This window comes from Oryctolagus cuniculus, chromosome 15 (genome assembly GCF_964237555.1).
Source record: "Oryctolagus cuniculus chromosome 15, mOryCun1.1, whole genome shotgun sequence".
Lineage (NCBI taxonomy): Eukaryota > Metazoa > Chordata > Mammalia > Lagomorpha > Leporidae > Oryctolagus > Oryctolagus cuniculus.
Window position 1 is genome coordinate 57,115,687 of NC_091446.1, and position 11,476 is coordinate 57,127,162.

Genomic DNA, 11,476 nt, shown 5'->3' on the forward strand with positions numbered 1-11,476 from the left:
TCTTACAGTAATATTCTGGTGCCTATGTGATTCATTTATTTTGTTGATCAGTTTTGTTCAAGAGTTGAGCTCAGTTCAAAAAGAAGAAAGCTATTTTGACTACTTGTGCAAAAGTAGAGAACTGTCATATAAGAGTATTACTCAGAGATACAGTAGGCAATGATACTCCACAAGCATTTATGAAAATAAATTTGTTTAGCCTTAAACAGTAGGTTTTTAAAACTTAGCCAGTTGCTTTGTGCAAGGTAGTTTCTTTTCTACACAAAGTCCTCATAAGCAACCAACTTTGTGGGTCATGAAGAAAATATTAAATCCTACTTATGCCTCATATTTCTCTTCCCAAGAGTGTATTTTTCCCAACAATCTTGTGTTCATAATTTCTCCATTGCTGGGCAACTACTTTTAAGCAATTTCCTTTTGGGGTGGGTATTTTGCCTAGCAGTTAAGATGCTGTTTAGAATGTCTGTATCCCACGTAAGGATGCCTGGAGTCATCTCTTTGCTTCAGCTCCCAATTCCAGCTTTCCACTATGGAAGATCCTGGAAGACAGTAGATGATGGCTAAGTAGTTAGATTTCTTTCACCCATGTGAGTCAGGGTTAGGTGGGGGTTCCTGACTTTGGTCATGAGTTATGGACACTTGGAGAATAAACCAGTGAATGGTGTGTCTGTCTCTCTCTGCTTTCCTTTAATAATATTTTTCTAAAAAAGGATTGCCTATTAATGATATTATAGATGTTAGCTGGCAAATAACTCGTCTATGCATACTGCATACAGCAGATTGTCTAATAAGTCCTGAAATGTCTGGTTGAGTATCTGAAATCTTTTCAATGATGTACATCCCTGGGAGAATATCAGGGACTCCACAGTGAGAATTCATCAGGTGTTGGGTTCTAAGAGGTGTGCACAACGTTTTAAGAATGCCAGTGTCTTTCATCTTGGTGTCAGCTTTTCCTTTTGATGCTGTTTTAGAATTCTCTTTAGAGCATTTAAGTGTCAACAGAAAAGATTACAAGGGTTCCTGAGAATCCATTTCCAAGTGTAATTTCAATTTTGATACTATAGAAGTTCTTGAAGGATTTTTGAGTTGCTAGTGTCAGTGATGATATTTGTTTGACATGTTTGAATACTGTTTTAATTGCTGAGCACTTGTCCTTTCTCCTACTGTGGGTGATGCTGTGTTCTGAAGGGGGTGGAGCAGAGAATGTAATCAAATAGTGATCACAATTCCACTGGGCCTCACGTTACAGGAATGACCAAGGAAGAAGACAGGAAGATTTCTTGGAGAGATATGTGTCTGTTTGTATTATCAATGGTCTTAACTTTGATATCATACTTAGGACTTAATTCAACCACACAAGCACTCAGTATTTATATATCTAATATGGCTAGTTATATACACAAGCTCATCATTTGACATAAAACCACATTCATTGATCATTATTCATTTATCTTGGTAATAATACCTATAGAAATACATTGTTAGCCACAGAACAAGGCTCATAACAACTTCAGTGACAAAAGTACACTTGGAAGGAATTTCTTGTCCTTGATTAAAGCTTATTTAATGGACAATAACCAAATAATAGAATTTATGAGAATAAATATACACTTTCCTCTTCCTTATCTTAATACTTTGTAAAGCCTTCATGACAATTTTTAAAGACATGTGTGTATTGATGATTGCAACATTACTTCCTAGTAGGAATCTCATCTAAATTAGCCCAGTGTATCCAGAGTTGGTTTTTAAACTGTGTCCTGAAAGTAGACACTAGAGCAGAGTTGCTTCATACACTCATATACCCAGGGATGATTATCACATAGCCTTTGAGGGAGTTTGACAATATTATGGCTTCACAATAATCTCTTGGGCTCTGCTCATAAAAATGATTTCATTTGTTGATGGTTTTGTGAAATGTTGATTATCATATGCCTTCTTGAAGATTTGCAAATCATATTAAGGATTGGAAAAACTTATTTGACATTGTAGATCTTTCAGTGTCATTCATTGTAAATGTACCATTGCCTTTTTTTGGCCACAGTTTTAAATAAGAAAAATCCTGTAGAAAATGCCAGCTTCAGTTTTAGACAAATATCATAACTTGCAAATATGGAACTGAATTGTTTATGGGGGGGTAGCCATTTTGTTAACTGCTTTATATGGATTATTTCCTTAAAAATATATAAAATTGCTTCTAGTGTTAAATCTTGCTTAGAATTGAGGAAACTGAATGTTAAATATATTGCCCAAGGTCACTCAGCTAGGAAAAGAAAAAGCCTATATGTGAACCTGAGCAGATCTCAGATGATAGCACATTTTTAAAAGTACCCTATGTAATTTGTATTCAGAGTGTGGTCCTTGACTCGCATCAAGAAACTTGATAGAAATGCACTAAGAGTGATGAGTTGGTACAGTACGGTCAACATCAGGTAATCAAAGATCTCTGGAGATGGTGTCCTTTCCAAGAAAAAAAAAAAAAGGATCTTTCAGTGGCAAGTCCTTTAACCTTACACCCTTTTTATTTTGCTATTTTCCTGTCTTTGTCGTACCTGAAACACATATGTTAAGTCTGATGGATTTGCAGCCATCATGAAACTATAAGGCACTAATCAGGAAAATAAAAGCCAAGACACTAAGATTTTTGCACAAAATAGAAGCCTCTTAGGATGCTGATAACATAAAGGTATAGTCACTACTTTGATGTGTTGAGCTTTATTGTTGATTTTTTTAAAAAAGATTTTTATTTGAAAGGCAGAATTACAGAGAGACAGGAAGAAATGGAGGAGGGAGAGAGATCTAGATAGATTTAGGTAGACAGCTGAATCGACCAATCCACAGATGTTGTTCGTTCTTCCATACCCTGCTTTACTTCCCAGTTGGCCATAACATCCAGCGCTGGGCCAGGCTGAGGCCGGGAGCTTCATCCTTGTGTTCCACGTGAGTGGCATGGGACCACACACTTTGGCCATCTTCTCTGCTTTCCCTGGCACATTAGCTGAGAGCTGTATCTGAAGTGGAGAAGGCAGGAGTCTAAATGGCCAGCATGGCAAGTAGTGTCCTAACACTATGCCACAGAGCAGGCCCCTGGCCTTTATCATTCTAAGACAACAAATAAGCTGTGTGGCCTTTATTGTGCGGCAGCAGGTTGTCTCTGATCTCATATCAGAACTCAAGTTCAAGTCCCAGATTCTCTGCTTCCCATCCAGCTCCCAGCTAATGCACCTGGGATAGTAGGGAAAGACTACTGGTATTTTGGCCCATGCCACGCATGTGGGAGACCTGTATGGAGTCCCAGGCTCCTGCCTTTGGCCTAGTCAGGTGAAACAGGGAATGGAAGATCTTTCTTTGTCTCTGTCACACTGCCTTTCAAATGAATAAAATCTTAAAAATAAAAAAAAAAATCAGTAAGCTGCTATTTCATTGTTCCCAATGTCAATTTTACATTGTTTGATTTTTTTTGTCAATGATAACAAACATGGTTTAGGTTACAATCAAAAAAAGTAAGCATGTATGAATGGACCTGTTCAGATAAAACTAACCCTAGTATCACATTGTAGAACAATTGACAAAAAGTTTGTAGGGGATGAGAGGTAAAGAGGAGCTACATAATGGATAACTTTGCAATTGAGTCATAGGAATTTAACACCATGATCCTATTGGGCCTTTTAGCACAGCCATAAATGAAATGAAGTAATCTGCTATAATGTTGATTTAAATTTTTATATTATAGCAATTTTCAACAATAAAATTTTATTGAGTGAAACTTTACAGCAAATATTATGATAATCATTCTTATTTGGATACAGGATCATTACTGATTGAAGTTAACTCGACAGTTGTTTACAATGCTAGCCATTTTACCAAAATTAGTAATGTTTTCATTTAGAACCATTTAAGTTAAAGTATAGGAAAGATGAAAAAGGGAAAAAGAACTTGTGAAATGAAACACAAAGGATGGAACATGTAAACATGTGCTTTTAGTTATAAAAGTGTTCTAATTTCAAGAGGTAGGTGGGTAGGAGAAAAAGCACATATTCATGGGTTTTGATGCTTAAGCAGACTATATTGATTTAGTTGAATAAATAGAAGTTAAACTAGTATTGATTCTATAAAAACTATTTAATACAAGATATCATAAGTGTCAGGGAATAAAAATGAAGCAAAATGAAGATCTTACTCTCAAAGAATGTCCATTATATTGGAGTCAATATGACCCATGAAGCATATCTGGAGAAGATACTAATTAGGAGCAAAATTAAAGGAGTTCTGTGATACAGAGCAAGGCTGTAGAATTGTGAAGTTTGTAAAGAAAAGTTATAATGATGGGAGCGATTACCTGCGAAAGGGAAATGAACCATTTGGACTTTGTGGAGAAAAGTGATTAAAGAAGAGCAACACGCCAGTGTGATTAGATCAGCAGTGAAGAGAGGTCATGGTGGTAACTATTTATAAAATAGGGCACATAGAGAATAAGGGTGGAATTTGGGGACCAGATATGATGCAACAATATGTATCAGCAGTGAGGCTGATTTGGAATAGAATCATTAGGTGGTGGAAAGGAACTAGATTCTGGATATCTTTCCAAGGGAGAGATAGTATCAGTATTAATAGATTTTGTGTAGATGAAGAAAGAAAAGATATATTTCAAAAACAGATATGCAATGCTTACTAATCAACTAGTAGTGATGTTGAATAGTCTACTTGAGCATTGAAGTCTGGAATACAAAGGTGAAGTAGAGATTGGAGGGAGAAAATGAGAAATCCCAGTATGAAGTTGATACTAGAATACATGAGACTGTGTCCGTGTCACGTATGGAATCAGTGACGATAGTAAAAAGAACAGGGCTAAGACTGAGCCCTGGCATTTTATAATATTTTGAGGATGTTTAAATTCAGAAGATATATAGGAAAAGTACCTGCAAATATGAGAACCAGAGTTAGTGTTCTCTAACAACTACTAGAGGACATTAAAGAACTAGTGATTAACTGTAGCAGTATTATTGTTAGTTCAAGTAAAATAAGACTGAGGGCTGTCAATTGCATGTGGTACTATGGAGATGATAATGAGCCTGAAAAATAAGCCAATACTGTTCAGATATCACCACTATCTCATCAGGAAATGCTTTATTTTCCAGCTCCCTGTCATCCCAGATTTCCACCCATGAAAGTCTCATAAAGTGACGTTGCTGAGTTCAATTATTAGCGCTACTCAGTTCAGCACCATTCATGCTGCCCGTGTTGCTACGCACTGTTGAGTGACTCACTTCTAGCATCTCATTTGAACAGATGCGTTCAAGGGTTGCATTGGTGTTAACTAAATTGGGTAATGTGAAGCTCCAAAATCAGAAGCTGAGACAAAATGTTTTCTGAGGGTGATGCCTTGATCAGTGAAACTGAGAAAAGAAAGGAGAAAAGTCAATACAAAGGTGTATTATACATTTGCTCTCTACTTTAAAAACAAGCTTTATTTTTGTCATGGAAGGAATTCCATTCATGGACCTCAGATTACCTGTTCTGAAACAATGGCAGGAGCACCTGTTGGCAGTTAATTGAGTAGCATTAACACTTTCAGATGGTGCTTATTTGAGTGCAGAAGTGTCTCTCATTATGTCATCAGGGAGGTAAATGTTAGAGAACAGAGTGGTCAAAATCTCACCAGAGGTGAGACCATGGGGACATGGGTAGGTGTAAGGAGGTTTCTGGTATCCTCCCAATAGAGCTGAAGATTTAGATGAGATATGACGTTTATTAAAGCATCAGCTTTGAAGAATGCACTGTGTGTGTGGATTCATGAGAGTGTGTTTCTTCTGTGTATTACATAAAGTGTCTTGATCACTCTCAAAAATAGCAAATATGATATTGACCTTTCAGGCACTCATCAAAGACAGCTATGATACAATAGCCATGATGCTCAACTATTGTATTGATGAACTCATGTTCTGTTCAAATATTTTTAAATAATCTATTGTATTCTCTAAAATGAAGTTTTCTTATTTTATTCAAATGGAAAATAAATTTTCTTTTGAAAATGTTCTACATCTATCTATAGTCATTCTTTATAAATTGTTGCTCTTCAACAAATGTTTACCAAGTCATTGACACGTGCAGGGCCCTGTGTTGAAATAATTGACAAATGCTGGCCATATAAGATGGACCTGAGGAAAATTAGTTTAGTGAACAAAGTCAGACACAGAACCACCACAGAGTCTCACTCACATGTAGAATCCTAAAAAAATACTTAGCTCATGGGCACAGAGAATAGACAGATGGTCAGCAGAGGCCATGAAGGTTAGGAAGGTGAAATAGAGAAGCCGATGGTTAGGTAGAAAAATACAGGTATTGTAGGAGATACACAGTGTATTGATTAATTGGATGTACTCCATAAATATGTACAAATTAGTATGTATTGGAAATACTTTAAAAGCCTGCTCTCTGTACTATTAATGTAGACAGCACTTACTGAGTAAATGTTAAATGACAAATGTTTTTTACAGTAAAATGACTTTTAAAAAGATGTTTACAAAAGTAGCCAGATTTGTTTGGCAGAACTTCTCAGAGGTACTAATGTAAAACATGAAAACCTAGAGAACCAGATAGCATATAATGACTTTTAACATTATTCAAGCTAAGGGTAGTTTGATCACCGAACATCTTGATACTTTAGTGTTCTAAGAAATAACCTTGGGAAACCATTTTGGAACTAACTAGAGTTCCCTAATGTTCTATGTACTAATATCACCAGAAATTTATATACCCAGTCTAACACCCTCATCATTTCTAATGTCTTTAGAATTGATAATTAAATGTTTTTTTCAGCTTTTATCCACACTGATGTAAGTTCTATCATTTAGAAAATGCTATTTCTGTTGCAAACTCAGTTGAAAATGTCATCTATCACATTACTTGCATCTTCTCACATCAGTGACACACAGTAATTACTTCACAGAATTGATATTAGAAAAATGTTTATGCTTATAAGGTTCTTTGTGGCTTTGTTATGAGTAAATCCAATGCTAAGTGCAATGTTAAATTGTAGTTACAAATTCACTTTGGATATTGATAATGTTGAACTGTTTCATTATCTGTGCCCTTGTGATATCTGTTGCATACTGTATGTGTTTAAAACACTTCTGTAGGAAACAAATGATCTCCATTAATTTGGGATGGTTATATATTACAGGCCTTAAATATTTCATTAATAGTGAAGTTGAACAATTATTGAAACAGATTATGTTTTAATCTTACAGGATTTGAAGAACATTTTATAAACAACTATTTTCTATCTTTCAGTCTGAGCAACGTGAATAACAGTTTTATTGAGACCCAACTGTTCTGTAACTTCCTTACCTTTGAGGGGAAACAAGTCTGAGATGAATTTCTGTTAGACAAATGGTTATTATGATGCAAAATATGGTTTGCTATGACTGTGGGCATGTGATTCATTGTGTTTTCATATTTTGAATTCACAAGGGAATGTTGAACATCTCTGAATATAAACATGGAAAACTTCCATAACATCTGCTGCTAATTTCTGCTAGCTGAAAAGTGATAATGATGATGAATATTTTTGTTGATGATGCAGATACATTGGTCTAACTGAATTAACTTGCACACTATGGGTCTCTAATTGAAAACACATGATTTGTAGTATCACCTGGTTTACTTTATGTTTAGTTACATTTTTAACTGGTCTAATATGTTTAATTTTATGATTCATACTTTTTAAAAATTAAAATAATATTACAAATAGGAAATATGGTAGAGTGTATTGTAATGACAATTGTCTTCATTATTCAATCACCATCATGCATTTGTGAATGTAAAATTTGATAGTAGCACCTTTATGGCCTGAAGCAGTAGCTATTAAAGAAGGAAAAAAATTAAAAGTCATTCAACTAACATACCTTAAAATATCTCTCTATATTTCACTATTTGGGCCAAATTAACATATCCTGAAGCTATGCCTATGTAAGTCAATAATGTGAAAGCAGCGGAAATAATAGACTTTTAACATAAATATACTTAAATTTATCAGTGTTTAAAAGGATCTCTACAATTAAATAAAGTCAGTGTAGCTTGTGGGTCTAAATGGATAATTCAAATTTTAATCTTAAATATTGTGACAATCATTGTAACATTTTATATGCCAAAATTGCAGAAAGAGAGTTACCTATTCATATGATTTCTTACTTGATAAACCTGGCAAGCCTTCCGCCTTTTAAACTAGAATGTTTTGGATGATGGTCTATTTGCCAAACGGACAGTTTTCTTTTTTTCAAATCCTCAGGCCTATAATGTTAATTGTGTTAAGGGTTCATAATGTACTTGGCTAGTGAAAGGCTTTGATTCAAAGTCCTTGTAATTTATTATTTAATCAAATACACAACTCTTATTAAATATCAATTGCATATTTAGGTTTACTTTATAGTTTGCTTAACAAATTGAGGCATATGCTATTATCCACAACAAACGTTTTACATGTGATTTTGCAAAATTAGTATAAATAGTTATTCATGACAGAGTAACAGTTAGATAATGGAGAATTTTGAAAGGTGAGGATTCTGCTTAATCAACTTTTTTCAAAGATTCAATTAAATTACCGAGTTGAATTCCTTACCTAATGATTGAAGCTGAAGCAGTAAAAAATTATATTCCTTATTTTCAATATAAAGCCTGAATAGTTGCTTTTACTATTCACCAACAGAGCATAAGGAAATATATAATACCATGTACACATGAAGAGACTCCATATGCCAGTGATCCTTTTAAAATGATTCATTTGGTCTGTGGTCTACTGATGCGTATAGTCCTACATGGCAATAGAGGGCTACTTTTGAGTCATCTCACAATTCTTCCCAGGCTATACTCTTCATATTGACTGAGGAAATTTTTTGCACACTTACAAACATTTTCAGGATCACACCTTGATGAGTTTTCTCATACCTCATTTCACTCCATTAGTGCTATTTTTCCTCAATGTTACATGTTCAATATTTTCTTCTTGACATAGTCTGGATCTCGGCAGTTTCCAAAGTAGATACGTTAATTGGTTTCACGATGTACTTCTGATTGGTCGTCTTCAATTTCTCTAGTACTCACATGGTAGGCTATACAGTACTATTATAGTTCTTAAAAGCCTCAAGAGTACAATAGCTGTGTTCTTTTCATTTTCCAGGTGTCCAATTAAGGCTCTTTCAAAAGATAGTATTTCCTTGATGCTCAGCCTGATTGAACTTGAATCTTGAATCAAGAGCTTATCTGCTTTGAGACCTCTTTCACTTACTTAGCTGCTATTTGATTAAGAATACTTGGCCAGCACCAAGGCTCATTTGGCTAATCCTCCGCCTGCGGTGCCGGCACTCCGGGTTCTAGTCCCGGTTGGGGCACTGGATTCTGTCCTGGTTGCTCCTCTTCCAGTCCAGCCATCTGCTGTGGCACGGGAAGGGAGTGGAGGATGGCCCAAGTGCTTGGGCCCTGCACCGGCATGGGAGACCAGGAGGAAGCACCTGGCTCCTGGCTTCGGATTGGTGCAGTACACCGGCCGTAGTGGCCATCTGGGGGTGAACCAACGGAAGGAAGACCTTTCTCTCTCTCTCACTGTCTAACTCTGCCTGTCAAAAAAAAAAAAAAAAAAAAAAAAAAAAACACACACACACACAAAACTTACCTGCAATAGAGGTTGTTACTACATCTTGTTTTTTCCCTCTATTCTTCGACCATGTATTTACAGATGACCCTTATGCTAAAACCTCCCACAGTAATGCTAATTTGATTATGTCATCTATTTTCTGCTAAGACCCTGGTCTGAATGCTCTCTTATGTAAGTGAGAGCATCCTTACTCAAAGTATAGAACATGAATCTGTGTCTGAAAACTGCCAACTACTGTCCATGAAGCAATGAATACCACAGTGGAGAGCATCTTTGTACTCTGATAGCATTCTCATATTCTCATAATTTTTTCATTGGATCAGTAAATGATCATTTTTTTAAACAAGTGATCTTTTTTTTAAGATTTACTTATTTGATAGGTAGCTATGAGGAAAGAGAAGGGGGGAGAGAGAGAGAAAGAGCTTGAACCTACTGAATCATTCCCTAGGTGGCCACAATGGCCAAGACTGGGCCCGCCTGAAGTCAGGAGCCAAGAGATTATTCTGAGTCTCCTATGTGGGTGCAGGGGCCTAAGTACTTGGGTCATTCTCTGCTGCTTTCCTAGATGCATTAGCAGGGAGCTGGTTTGGAAGTGGAGCTTTCAGGGCTCGACCCGGCACCCATTTGGGATGCCAGCATTGCAGGTGGCAGCTTAACTCATGTTGATGCAATACCAGCACTGTAACAAGTATGAGATTGCTAAAAGTAAATAGGGCAGTATATGCATATAATAACTCTAATTATTGAAGTGACCAGTTGATCTTCAGCACCTTGCCTTTTCAGTGTGTTTGCTTACCTCACTGGGAACAAGGTCATGAAGAGTACCAGTGATGTGAACACATCTTGAAAAACTAGGCTTCAGTACATGATGAGCCCATTTCATGTAAGCAGGCCTTTACGTATTATCAGTGAATCCAAGGCACAGGAGCTGGTCTTGATAATGTGCACTGGTTTTGAAGAAGATAACACGGGAAGTTGAAATCCAAGGTGAGTAAAATAGGTATTCACTAATACTGATTTAGGGACTGTGCTGTAGCACAGCAGGTGAATTTGCCATGTGCAATAAGGGCGTTCCAGAGACTGCTGGTTCAAGTCCCAGCTGCTCTGCTTCTCACCCAGCTTTTTCTGATATGCCTAGAAAGCAGCATAAGATGGCCTATATACTTGGGCCCCTGAAACCTATGTGGGAGACCAGGCTGGGGCTTTGGGTTCCTGGCTTCAGCCTGGATCAGCCCTGGCAATTGTGGCCTTTTGGGGAGTGAACCAAAAGGTGGAAGATATTTCTTTCTCTGTTTTATGCAAGATATGGTATAAAGATATAGTATATTAATATATAATAAAATTATAGAGTAGAAACAAAGACACCAAACCAAATTGATCCATACTTAAAAAAATCATAGTTCAAAAGGATGACAGAGTAAATAATATTCAAATTAACTACACACTTTAAACTTCAAACACCAATGCAAGAGGAGTATATGGATGACATATAAAATAATACTTATCATATATACACAAATATTTAAGATAATATATAAGACAAAATGACTTCACAACATTGCAATAGCTGAGAAAAAATGATTTAATTAAAAGTATTTGTGGGAGGCAAGAGCATGATAGAAGAAGATAAAGACAGTTCCTGGAAAGAAAGACATTTATTTATATAAATAGTCTAAAAAGATCAATCAAAATATTCCAAAATACTTAAGTAATATTCGCCCCACCATCAGGATTTTCTCTACCTAATATTAGCTACTAAAAATGTACAAAAACCAGATGCAATGATAACGATCTTTCTATGTGGTTTGTGGCAAGAATGGGATTTCT